We start from the raw sequence: 14,066 nt of genomic DNA on the forward strand, positions 1-14,066 counted from the left end.
TGGTTTCGGTTGGCTACCCTGCGCGGGGTGAAGGAGTAGGGAGGTAAAAATGAGAGAGGAAGGAGGAAGAGAGAGAGGAGGAGGTACGAGCACAAACAAACCGCGTACGCTATAGAGCGGTAGGGGGCAACGTTCTTAAAGTCTATCGTGAAGGCCCGTAGACCGCAGGAATGTCAGTAACGCGAATAACGCCTTATGCGCAGGTGCTCTTTGGATGCCCTGGCCTAGAGCTTTTAGTTCTCATAGCGGACGATTGTCCGACTGGTCTAGTACTCTGAACAGCACTTGTCTCTGGGCACTATATCCCGGGCAGACACAGATAATATGTGCGAGCGTCTCTTCACAGTTGCATGTGTCGCACGTGAGGCTGTTGGCCATTCCAATAAGGAAGGCAAAAGAGTTGGTAAATGCAACGCCTAGCCACAGACGGTACAGCATGCTCTGTTCATGTCGTGGCATACCAGGTGGTAGAAGCCGGTGGTATGTCCGGAGACAACAAACGCAAATGGCACGTGGTAAAAAACGTTCGAGTCCCACAGGGCGCAAAGTACATTCACAGGACATCAATGGCAGCCTAGTCGCAGCGTCTGTTCGCCAAAGTGGAATCAAGACATGTTGACCCCTTTCATGGGCAGATCAGGCGGCTTCGTCGGCGTGGTCATTCCTGCTGATGTTGCAATGTCCTGGAAGCCATTGAAATTGGAAGCCATTGAAATACGTTGTGTCTCTTGTCATGGCTGCGATGACACATTTGTCGAATTTCTGAGGCCAGTTGTTCATGGGGCCCGTGGCGCATTGGGCTTTGTATGCAATGAATGGCTGACTTGGAATAACTGTAAAAAACTGTCCATTATTGCGATGGTTCCTGATCAATGAAATCAAGTGCAGCAAGGTGTGCCGCAAGGTTTGCACATGTCGAGGTGGTAACAAATGACGTCTTCAACTTGATTTCTGCAGATTTTGCCGGGATGATGACTGCAGTAGCAGAGTTGTAGAGTTTTACCGAACCATCTGTGTAGGCATGTTAGCAGAATTTGTGGACGTTGTAAATGTATTCCAACGTTGCTTTCTTCAAAGCTTGCAAAGGCGCTCCAGCTTTCTTTTTGATGCCCGGAATTATCAAGTGTAGTTGCAGTCGGTGCAGACACCACAATGGGGCTGATAATTGTATAGCAGGCATGAATTGTGATGGCAAGTAGGACTGATGTCTTACAATACTTCTTGCAAAAGATGAATGTAGCCTCATTGCTGGCAAGCAAGCGAGATGTTGTGAGACAATCCGAGTCAGGTGTCGGATGTGTGCTCTCAGGACGTCTGTAGCAACGTATATATATATACTGTCAAAGGAGAACCTCTGGCAATGGCCACTGTCGCAATCGATGACGTAGATTTTGGGAGACCAAGCTAAGTTCTGAGTGCTTGGGCTTGCACACTGTCAAGTCCGCGGAGTTTTGTAGTGCAAGTATTTCCTAGTACATGTAAGCTGTACCGCAGCAAGCCCAAAAATAGGGCTTTATATAATTGCGACACTGATGGTACTGTAGCGCCCCAGGACTTCCCACCGAGAAACGCGAGAAGGTTCACAATAGCGGCCAAACGCTTTGTACGCGACGTGGGGGCTTCAAGACAAGTCTCTATCAATGATGACGCCAAGAAATTGGTGCGTTCGTCTGTAAGGAACATTTTGGCCAATAATCCACAAACCATACGTGGTTTAACTTAACTTTTAACCATTAATTTATTTCAATAAGCCACTTGCGCTTGGCAGATGGCCTAGAAGAATGAGGATGTATGCCGCGCGTCCGCACACGTGCGTGTACGTACGTCGCTTGTGGTGGTGGTGCTGCTTGTGTAATGTCGTCGCCTAACGTCAGTTTGGGCGGTGATACTTGTCTAACGTCCGCACCAACTTCGCTATACATCTACTTTCACAGGGTAGAATGGAGGCGCATTTTTTTTTTCGCGCCTTTGCCTTATTTCCGCTCTGTATTTGCGTCTTTCTTAACCTCTTACTCTTCCCCACTGCAGGGTAGCAAATCAGAAGCTCACTTCGTTAACGTCTCTGCCTTCCCCACTCCATTTATATACATATCTCTCTCTTTAAGAATCCATTGGCTCCCCATTGAGGACCTTTTTTTCTTCATGGCGTTTATTTTTACGCGTTCGTAGCTTTACTGTCTTCAAAGATTATGGAGCCATAACCTCGGCGCTGCGACATCGTGCATCAAGGCTATGCCAGGATCATTCCCGTGGGTAGCAAGAAACATAGTTTGACCAAGAGTTCCGTTTTGTTTGCCGTTAGATGTTTATGTTGGGCTATTTACTTAAATGACACAATTTTCTTACACGAAACACGTTATTAGTGTACTTTGTGCTTTCTGGTCACGCAGATGCTGAGGCAATAATGAGGAAAACGAAAGCCGAACAGGTTGAACGACTTCCAAGGTTGTGTTCTTAAGTCAGCATACAGGAGCCACTGCGAATGAGGCTCATCCGACCACAAGAACGCAGTGAGCTGCTGTTAAAAAAAAAGCCCGAAACGTATTCCTGGAGCTCTGCGACGAGACAAGGCACCAAGGATTGTTTCCTCACGAGTGGAAAGTAAACTGCCTTGTCCCTCTACTTATACGTTGCAGTTCTACACTAGAACTCGCATCATGACGTCTCATCGCTTTGGCATATGTTGCGTCGAAAAACTGTTACAAATGTACGCATACACTGTAAAATAATTGAAACCCTTAAAAGGGAAGAAGGGTGTAAATGTGTTCTATAACTCACGCCTTTACACCCAAAAAGAATGTCAGGGTGTTAGTTAGAGACATTTACACCCTTATTTACCTTTAAGGGTGTAACTTATTCTACATTGTATGCTATCGCGGGCTTCCTGCACGACAGGTCATTCACAGATAGCATGCGTGATTCGGTCACATCTGTCCAGCATTAAAGTAGTTTGTAACGACTAGTCGTGCAAATGTTCCTCGTCGTCAAAGGTGCGCACGATAATGTAACACGTCAAGAGATTCTTCATGCTTTGACGGGAACATGTGGTCCTGCCTTTAGATGGACACACAGCTATTTGAATCATAGATGCTCCTTAGCATTTGCCGAGGATGGAAGGACAGATTACCATCCAACCTGTCATGACACATTGTTCAGCCCCGCACTTTAAAACAGCACTCGTATCTGCCTTGTTGGATCATCGCCAAGGACAGTCCAGGTATCGATCTATTCGGATGATATCTGCATTTGGGCCTCCGGCGTGTCGCGACCGCAGATGCGAACGAGACTGTACAGAAGTGAAGCACAAACACGTCTTCCTGCATATGCAAGGCTTTGAGGCGTACGTTTTTATAAAAAATGCCGTTTAATGCATTTACACGCAAGGAGTTGACGAGATAGGATGTAGCCATCAATTGTCAAGCAAGTACATAAAAAAAAAACACCCCGATTTAGGGGGTTATCATCAACCGTGACTTATCTCGGACCCCGCAGGTGTCATATACTTGAAGTGATTAACTGCGATTGCAAACTTTCAGGTTTCCCAACGGAAACTTGTGCGGTGCATCTGTGCAATCAACAGGTTTGTTATTAGCCCTTCATTCAGTGCTGGGTAACACCGGTATTCTTACCGGTGTTACCCAGCACAGGCTGGCTCTAAGCCAGCACATTAGACAGGCCACCCGTGCAACTCCCTACCACCTGGCCTGCTTACCAACGCCTAGGGCACGCAGAACTTTCAGTTGAATCCTTGCTGCCAACCATGCCTCGCTGCCATCGATCTACACACACCTGCAGCCCACTGTCGACGCCGTTATCGTATCTAAATTCACCTCGGGCGTGCCGTACTATTCCAGGCACCAAGAAGAAAGCACAAAATTCGTCGGTAGCACTGAAACAACCAAGACTATTGCTTCTACAAGAAGGCGAATTCGGTCTTCTGTCTATTTACATCGATAGATCGGTCACTCGCTCGATCTCATCATGTAGCGATCCCGGCTTAACTTACTGAGGTTAATATCTCAATATCGCATTTGATATCGACGACGGCTGTCGCGAGCTTGCACTTTTGCGTGCGGCACTTCATCAGTCGCGAAGCTCCTCACCAATGGTCAGTCTTCTGCGACTCTAGGACAGTTCTCTCGAACTTAATTTCTACCGACATGTCTGCACAGTGCAAAAGACGAGGGAAGAAGAAAGGACACAAGAACAGCGCCTGTGTTGTGTCCTTTCTTTTGTCCTCATCTTTCGCGCCGTGCAGACATGTCGATATTGAACCACGAACTCGCCCAAGCTTCCACTTTATCAAGTTAATCTCTACACTACGTCGTGGATACCATGAGCAACTGGTCGCGGACATAAGAGAAATTCACCATCGGACATTTGGGAAAGGACACGACATCGTCTTTCAATGGCCTCCAAGTAACTGCGGTATTACTGGAAATGACAGAACATGTGCAACAGCTCGATCTGCCGACGAGAGTGTCAACTGCGTTGCCATCCCATTGTCAAAAGAAGATGTAGCAGCAAAGGTCCGCGCGCATGCACGCGTGTTTACATTTGCACAGTAAACTTCGGCTTACTTCACCAACTAGCCTCCTTCGTTCCTTGGATCCCCACCTAAAGCTATGCCTTCAGCGCGGCTTTCGAGGAGGTGACGTAAGCAGACGATCAACTCTTGTAAGCAGACTATGACTTGACGTAGCATTCACGAGTGCCTGCTCTTTTGTCATCGTAATAACCAACAGACCCGATTGTGAAGGGCGCAGAAATACAGGTGATCGCGCACTTTGTCTCTTTTAGTGTTCTCATTTCCGCGCTTAAAACATCGCCTTTTTCAGAGGTCACAAACAGTGTCTCTACTGTGGACACAGTAGAGACAGTGCAACTGAAAAATAGAATTCACGACAGATAGAATTCTTTGACCCTGGTCCCAACCGAGCAGCGTTAAAAGCACTGTTGTGTTTTTCGAAAGCAATACTGTGAACGTTGTCAGGTACCTTACTGTGTGTGCCCGGAGAGTTCTGTTTCATCGCCATCCTCTCTTCTCGTCTTTTCTACCAACTCCCCATCTCCCGGGACAGAATAGCCAACTGGACATTAATTCTTGTTAACCTCCCAGTCTTTCTTCTCCTGTTTCTCTGCCTTGTTTATTCTCCTGTAGCAGTTTGCCACACTTGTTTTAGGTTTATCACACTTTATATCGCTGGCAAGACGCTACGGTTAGAAATAAACACGCAAAAGGCGGGCATTCTTGTCAAGGACGCGTACGCCCGTAGACTGCGCGAGGGACCCGCACTGTCAACGTAAAGCAGGACATTGAATACAGCTACATCGGCTTCGGTGGAATTGAGATCACGTGAACGCCTCCGCTTTTCCTTTGTTTGTTTGCTTGTAGGCATAGCGGCGTTCGGCGCCCGTCACACGATGCATAGAACCGCCGACTGGGTCACTACAAAATGGTCGAGTGAGGTCGTCCAGACGGGAGTGCGGATTGATTCGTCGGACAGCCCAGGGAGCTCCACGCGAGACCACTCAATTAGCCTTCAACGGGCGAGGCAAAAAAACAGCGTGTTGCCTTCGGAGCTTGCACAAGCTCGCACATGGGAGCGAGGGCGCAGTTTGGGCCGCGGTCTGTAGCCGTCGTCGGACGGCGGGGATCGTCGACCCGTCAGCGGCCGATCTGTCATCGGGACCGCGGCGCGACCGGCGCTGCCTCGGCGGCCATCCATTATTCGGTGCCGCGCTAGGGGCGTCTGCTTCCGCCGTAAATGAGCCGACCCGAAGGGGCTAAATCAGGCCGCCGCGGCGTAGCCCGTCCGGCGTGCGAGAGCCCGCTCCGGGCTTGGGGCAGGCGGCGTCATTCGACAGCGCGGCCGGCGGCGCCGGTGTCCATTAGCTGGTTCCGCGGGGCCGGAAACCGCGCACGGACGACGACGCATGCAAGCGGCCCGTCTCCCTCGAGGTTCCAGAACGCGAAAGCCGCGTAAAAGCAGTCAGCGCGGAACGCCTCGTGCTTCTTGCCCTCCGCTGCGCATTCCTTGACACGCCGCGTGGACCCTCTTCAGTAACCCACCCGCCCGCCGTCACGGGGCGTCGCGGTGCGCGGAACAGCGCAGCTTGTCTCAAGACAAGATGAATGCTTCTAGAATGCTAAAGTGACACAAAGTTTCGCGTGCGTTAAGTATTTGTAGCTTCGCAGCACATCCAAGGAGCAAAAAAAGGAAAAAGAGAAAAAAAAAGAAGTGCATGTTTACGGGGGGTCAGGTATGGTTTCTGTTCCTGCATCGGACGGTTTGGCAACGGTTCACGTATCATCGCGGGCGTACCTGTGTTGAAAGGCCGCGTTCTCTAGGCACAGCACTGCAGAGCATCCCACAGCAGTACAGACGTATACACTCGTGTCGCCAAACCAAAATAAGTATTCTCAATATTGCCGCACGAAACAATCACGAAACGGCATGGCGCACGTGTATACGGGGGTGGGCAGCGTTGAGCTTCCCTCGGATGCGCGGCGCTTACGCAGCGTCGCGCGGGCTCGGTTTTACTGCGGCTATTTTTACAAAACCGCGGTCCGAGGTGGTTGCTCTAGCATAAACGTTCGCCTGAAGGAGAAAACTTTTGAGCCGGGGCTCAGAAAGCAAAACGCGTCAAGGATCGTAAACAGAGCGAGCTAAACCGCGAGGCTCGCTCCGTCCCCGTATATCCCCGCAGCGATAAGCAACGCCACGCGAGGCAATGCTCCCTGCGTCCCATGATTGGCCGAAGAACGTGCAGAGCTTCCTGAAGCCCGAGGTGCAGTGGAGGCCGGGTCATTCCGCGCTCGCCGGCCTCGCCGGTTTGAATGGAACTGGCCTGCCCCCTCTCCTCACGCGGGTGAAAACAAAATATACGCGCCGCATTCCAGCTCGGCAGGCGCTAAAACAAACGACAGCGGAACGAAGGACACGGCCAGCGGAGATAAAATGGGCCAGTGGCGTCGAAACGACGACGTTAGCCGGACAACGAACACGCGGGGAATGCGCGTCGGGGTAGACGTAAGCGCGCGCGCGAAGAGTAAAACAGCGGCCCTCGTAACAGGTGCCGCAAGCGTGGCCGTCCAGCCCGCCGCCGCGAAACGGCAGGCAAAAAAGCTCGCGCGCGCTCGGCCGCGTCCTTCGCAGGGTGAGAGAGCAGCGCCCCCCCCCCCCCCCCCCTTCCGATCTCGGCCGCAATAAACCGCGACAGCAGGGACAATGAAAGATAAGAAAATGTCGAGAATTACCCTGGCTATCTTGGCCGCCGCTGCCACCGGTAACTCACAACACGGGCGACGCCATGACACTTGCCGGGCGGGTTGCCCGAGAAAAGGTGAGACGGAGGGGAAAGCGACCAAACCACTTTGCGCCACATGGTGCAGCGCAGTGAAGCGCCCTTAAAGGAAACACGAAGATGCGCTGCCTCGCAGAGTCGCGGGTGAGTGCGTGGAGGGGTTTTTCGCGCTTTTCGCGAGTTGAGCGCGAGCGGTCAAGCTGCTCGCGCGGCTTCGTACCGTAGGCATATGAAACTGTGAAGGCGACAATCAAACGCGATCAAAAGTGACTTGCTGACAGAACGAAAAAAAAAAAAAACACAAGAACAAGAAGTTTTGTTACACCATATATGTGGGTGTTTTAATTTTCGATAGTTCGCGCATGGCAGTTGAATCCCTAATTTGATTTAACTGGCCATATTTTTTTCGCTCTGACAAACAATGGCATCACACCCTTCGCGACTTCTCTCGCCTTATTCGAAATTGATGGAAGTTGTGTCCCCTTCTAAATCACTGTTCACTGCCTCTGGCCTACAGTACTCCACACTAGGATAAAGGGAAAACACGGGAAAGTAGAAGGGAATGAGCAATAACGAAAAACTACTATGTGATGTGCGCCTGCTGTCCTATCACTCCAACTTGATCAGCGCTCCTGACAAGTGTGCGATAAGGCACATACATTTTACAGGGTGTCCCACGTAACTTTTGCCAAACTTTAAAAATATGCAAATGCCACGTAGCAGGACACAGCAAAGGTAATGTTGTTTGCCGTCACTAGGAGATACTCAAACTATTTTTTCTTTCCTTCTAATTCGATAATTAGTCTCAATTATTCAACTTCTCAAATATCATAATTAGATTAAAAGTGTCAATGAGAAAATTGTACAGCGACATGAAAAACACCCGACACATCTTTCTGTTGCTCAATACGTGCTACATAAAAGTGTATTTCCGAGCGCGAAAGAAGCACGCAAATACACGCCAAATTGGCGCCCGACTGGCCGCTCGAGCCATTTTGCGTGTATTCGCAGGCTGCTTGCTTCAATATGTAATACCATTATTGCTTACATCTTTGCAGCCGTACTACCGATGCGCCTTGCTTTAATATCGTTGTGTAGAGGAAAGAATCTATTACTTGATAATGCATGAGTCGCATGCACTGATTGTCGCGTGTCCGCTGTCGCGTCATGCATGACGCAATGAGAGCTAAATTTAGTCTCTTCACATCTTGAAGGAACAGCGCAAGACGACAAAGGCAAAAGGCAGGAAACGCACAGGACAGCGCTGAACTCACAACTAACTTTATTAGAAGGCATACACGAAGTTAAATACTACAACCTATACCCACGTGCTCTCCCATCGATGGCCTCATTATCAGTGCACAGGCAAAACGCAAAATCCTGTAATCTAATGCTACACTATGAGGTGGTTTAAAAATTCAAATTCACTATCACACAAATTTAATGAAGGCATGCTTACACAACGCGATCCTTTTTTCCTGATAGTTGTGAGTTCAGCGCTGTACTGTGTGTTTCTTGCCTTTTGTCTTTGTCGTCGTGCGCTGCCCCTTTAAGCTGTTCAACCAGTACCAACTCGCCTAAATGTCCATTTTTCCTTTAGTCTCTTGTGTTCGGCATTCAGAGAGGCAAAGCACGGAAGTATACGTTTGTCGATCCGAGCGGGATTGATCACATTTGAGAGAGCTCACTCAGCCATAGCAGCTATAATCAAACCTGTGCTCATTAGTAATTACTATAAGCACCCGCCGCGGTGGCTTAGCGGCTATGGGGTTGCGCTGCTAAGCACGAGGTCGCGGGATCAAATCACGCCCGCGGCAGCCGCATTTCGACGGGGGGCGAAATGCAAGAACATCCGTCACGGTCCTGTGCATTGGGGGCACGTTAAATATCCCCAGGTAGTCAAAAATTAATCCGGAGTCCCCCACTACGGCGTGCCTCATAATTAGATCGTGGTTTTGGCCCGTGAGACCCCAGAATGTAATGCAAGGAATTATAAGTCTTACAAGGGTCTAGTTTGTCCCAGAGATCTGACGGTTGCTCGTATGTGGTGGCCCCGCGTTCGACTCCCATAGGGTTCAGAACATGCGTGAACAGACTCGGGCAGAGAGAGAGGGATGCTCATTCACGCCCACATCCTTTAGAGAGCGAGCACTATTGCAAGATTAGACCGTAGGACCCCCACTAAGTGTACCATAAGTTAAGCACGTAAGTTTTGCAATGCGCGAATAAATATCGCGTGCGTATTTCGTTGCGTCCATTTTTGTGCCCTATAGTGCCCATACACCCTATGAGCACGTGCCCCACTGTAGCTGCGTTCCCATTACAGCCTACCTGACAATGTTTTTTTTCTTTTTTACCAAGGTCACCTTGTTGTTTCATGTTCGAAATACAGTATGCCTACTGTTTTAATACCATATGTGCAAGTGCAGTGCTTGCTTCCGACATGTTTGACTATCTTTTTCACTCTTTCCATGTAATTATTCAATACCGTCGAACTGTACCTAGGGAAACTGTGCTTCGCCAAACTGCTCGTAAGCAGTATTTTTCCCGACTCCCCCTTATCTCTTAAAGTTGAAATAAGGTTTTGATTTGAAGTTGAATTTCTAAAGTCAACAGGCTTTAGGAGCCGCTTACTGACACGCCGGGTCTTCTACGGCAAGTGCGAACTGTCTGTTGGCTCCACTGTTCCTTGCCCCCGATCTCCCTTAGCCGACGCGGGGACTGAGAAACTAAGGCGTTCTGCTGCTAATCACGAAGTCACAGTTTTGATACCCGGACGCAGTGGCCGCATTCCTATGTGCGCAGAATGAAAAAAAAAAAAAAAAAAACGTCCATGGGCTGCGCTTCAGGTGCACGTTTAATAGCCGGGTGCTCAAAATTAATATGGAGCACTACATTACGGCTTCTGTCATTGTCCGTGTGTTGCCTTGGAACGGCAAAGCCAATCAATCAATCAATCAATCAATCAATCAATCAATCTTACTTATGCAGTATAGCCAACCAGACGTTCGCGTGAGCCGTACTAACGTCCTTGCTTGTCATAGAATTATACAATTATTTCTCTCAATTTCCGTGCCGCTTTCTAATTCCTTGCTCTGGCCTTGAGTCGATGCCCGGTTAGCTAATACATTATCTTGTTCTTTATAATTTTGAGCAAATCGGCAATAAAAATTGTTGAGCTACGTGTTATGCCCATAGGGATGCCCCAGCCATCATGCACTCACTTAAAAAAAAAAAAAGGGGGGGGGGGGGTTGGAGTACACGAGTTATGTTGTGCCGCCAAATGCCCGTTGTTTAGAATGTTGTTTTGAAACCATCAGTAATTTTTGAGTCTGTACAATCGAATTATTTAATTAAACGGATTAACTAGCCTACTAATTGTGGTCCTAATTGTCAAGATGCCGATTAGGCGCTTGTAAAGGATCGTAAGACACGTCAGAGTGAGGTGTCAAAGCGCGTTGCGGGCCGCTTAATGTTGAAGAAGTTAGACGAGATTGCGAGTATTTATCTACGCTACAATGGTGGTGATAAACTTGCAGGAAGCCTCACAATGTTTAGAAGAATGGATACTTGAAAACATGAAGACTCGGAAGCATCGCGCTTCTAATCCTTTATCGCAAACAGCTTGTCCAGCGACGACAGTTTCAAATTTGCGTTGGCAGATACCTTGAGACATTTACACAATGGACCACGGTCGGAGGACCTCTTGCTAGGCGCATGGCCACAGAGTTGGCAGACGACAGAGAAAATGCGTGCTCTTTCACGTTTCCTAGGGGACACGGGCCTGGACTCACGCCTGTGATACCAGTTGTGTAATGTGTCCTTCACCTCGTTCCTCCCATTATCATCCCCCATTGGGACCCTTTTCTTCCCCTCTTCCCCTTCCCTTACGTAAAGTAGCAGGCCAGATGCTCCATTATCCAGCCGACCTCTCTACATTTTCCAGCCATTAAAATACTTCTTCTTCTTGCGTTGGAAAACGTTGTCGCGCCATGCAGATTACAATCCAGGATATTTTTTTCTGAAAGCATTTGCTGAAATCAATATTTCGCAATAATCAACCGGCGCAGTAGACTAAATAACGTGATATCGATTACATATCTGTAACATTCGATTTACTAGTAGCAAGCCCTTTGCTCGCGTAACCTCAATCCTCTCTGCGTTTGCTTAATAAATTCTTCTCTTCCTCACTCATGCTTACCACTTCCAACAAACATGGTCAGCGCATGCAGTTTCAGATTTATTCGGAGTCATATGGGCTTATCCTCGCATGAAGTTTCGTGGACTGCATGTGATTCCTACTTGAATTCCCTCAGAATATCAGAGTACCCTGGTCCCTAGAACTCACTCCTACTCCTGCCTCCTCAGGCTCACCTCGACTCACTTACATACTCGTACGCAAACCCACCCGGACTCAGATTCAGCCACTCAAACTTAGAATCATGCCGCCTATGGGACACACTCATGCTTACTGAGACTCACACTCACGTTGCCTAGGGCTCACTGGAAGCAACTAAGACTCAGACTCACGGGTAGCTCTGAGTATGAACGAGTCTGTGTGAGTCGGCTCATAAGTGAATTCACCGACCTATCGTTATGGAATAGGAAAGTTCAAAGAAGAAAATAAATAAATAATGGGGGTGGTGGGGAGGCGTGAAAGTTAAGATCATTTTGTGCACGAATATTTACTCGTTATTGTGAGACGTTCAAGTGCACTCATGGTATAGCGTGCTGGTCCACGATGTTGGTGCCATATATAGTCCTCAGTTCGGAGGGTAACAAACCAACATACACGACTACTCGTATTTGTATTAATCCACGAGCAATGGAGAAGCTTCTAACACGTATTACTGCAGCGGCTCGCGGAGGAAACAAGCAATAAGAGATAGACAGAGAGAAAGAGACAGAAGAACAAGAATAAAGCGAAACACGGCAAAAACGAAAGGGGCAAAGTTCACGGAAAGTTTAATGTCGTTGTCAGGTGCAGACATGTTGCGAAGGCACCAGGAAAGCGAACACTGAAACAAAATTCACCCTATGGAGAGCGCCGGCCGGGTCGCAGGCCAGCCGGCAGCAGCAGCAACAACGAGCGTGCGGCGACTCGCGCAGGCGCGCACACAGCCGTCGGGGCTTTCGCAAAGCTCGCGGCTCTGCTGCGCTGCCTGCCTGCTCGGGCCAAATGAGCAGAAAATTCTCCGTCGCTGCGTCGATGGCTCGTAAACAAAAACAAGCAGCGCACTTTGCTCGTTTCTTTGCTCTTCTGCTGGTGCGCTTTGTTCTTTCGCGCGGAAGGAGTGCACGCTCGGCTCGCGCTGCCTTCCTTCCTTGTTCAGTGTCAGCTGCGTTTTTACCTGATGGGCGAGTCATTAGATGCCAGCGCACAGCGGCACGTTAAGGCGGAACACTTGCGTTCTCTGTTTGTTTGTTCTTTCTTGCTCCACCCCCCTTTCTGCTCGCTCTGTGCGCCCTGAGAGGCTCCGTTTATTTACGCTTCAATTTCGCCATGCCTTGTAAGAGGTCTTTATTAAATAGCTGTGAGTACATATTCTTAATCAACAGAGGACCTGCTCCGCGAATTACCGTCCAGAAGTATAAGGAGAGCGCTTACGTCTTGACTAAAGAGAGAACAGTTTTCTTCTGCTCAAAGTGCGGCCACCTGCGTAGCCTGTATTACTAGTACGTGCTGAGGCAAACGCGAAGCACGCTGCACGAAGCACGCTGCATAGTGAGGCGCTGCACAGCGGGAACGGCGTCGCGTCCACCGCGACACTTGAGAGAGAGGATGAAAGAGCGCGTGTGCGCTCTTTCCGTGCACTCGCGCGGCCGCGGTCCCGTGATTAAGAGCGAAGCCCCCTTGGGGCAGCCACTCAGAAACAAGAGAAGTAAGTAAACGAAGCGCGCATATATAAAAAAAAGAAAAGGTTCCGTAATTTACAGCAAGCAGCTGGACACGATGCGTGATAGCGAGAGGACCAGTGCTGTCATATGTGCCTGGCTATTGGTTCAGTAGAATCTGGAACTCGCTTTGTTCCTGTTAGTGAGTAAATCTGTCGTTGCTGCTGAACCTCTGTGGGCACGACGATGACGTACTGTAGAGACCATTTTCGCGGAGCAGTTTGCTCTAGAGAAACGTGATGGCACTTTCGGCGGCGCGCCGCACGTTGCCCCACCGAAAGCGCACGAATATGAAATCATTACCGCTTCTGCCCTGCTTCTGTGCGATCAGCTGTCGGGAATGCAACTGGGTGTTTGCCAACGCACTGGGCTGCGTTCATGCTGCAAAATGTGGAGTGGTGGAGTCAAGACGTGTGCAGTAGTTGGCTGCAAAAATGGTGATGGGCATATTAAGGAATGGATTGAATCTGTGTATCCAAGTTCGTGAACCGCTGCCACATACGGACTGTCTGTATTGCCGGCCCTTGGTGATGCACGGCTTTCTTCTAGAACAAAAACATTCATCTGCCAGCGTTGTATTGCTAACCTCCAAGGAAAGGATTCCAGTCCCGGAACTTCGGCAAGAGTGAGTACAGCTCGTTACACAGTAACAAAGGGAGTAGCGTCGTTTCCTGGCATAGTAAGTTCCTCGCATCGTTGCCCACGTATCCACCCCAGCTCACACGCAAACTGACGGCCCCTGTATCGCCAACGCATCGGGAATAAGTGAACGGGCGCACACTTGAATCAAAGCGCCGAAGCATGGTTGACAGCGCCTACATCAACAGCACACGAATTTTCGAAGCTAAACGTTTCGTGACGGT

The 14,066-nt window shown here is 49.3% G+C and overlaps 1 protein-coding gene across 1 annotated transcript in view; it reads right to left on the reverse strand.

The window, feature by feature from the left end:
• Window positions 1-7,577, reverse strand: part of LOC126546297 (kelch-like protein 20) — a 170,597-nt gene extending 163,020 nt beyond the window's left edge. Inside the window, exon 1 of the mRNA XM_050194474.3 lies at window positions 7,262-7,577. The gene's annotated coding sequence lies outside the window, so the exon portion shown is untranslated. The remainder of the gene's footprint in view (window positions 1-7,261) is intronic.
• Between the last annotated feature and the right edge of the window lie 6,489 nt (window positions 7,578-14,066).

Source organism: Dermacentor andersoni, chromosome 1 (genome assembly GCF_023375885.2).
Source record: "Dermacentor andersoni chromosome 1, qqDerAnde1_hic_scaffold, whole genome shotgun sequence".
Lineage (NCBI taxonomy): Eukaryota > Metazoa > Arthropoda > Arachnida > Ixodida > Ixodidae > Dermacentor > Dermacentor andersoni.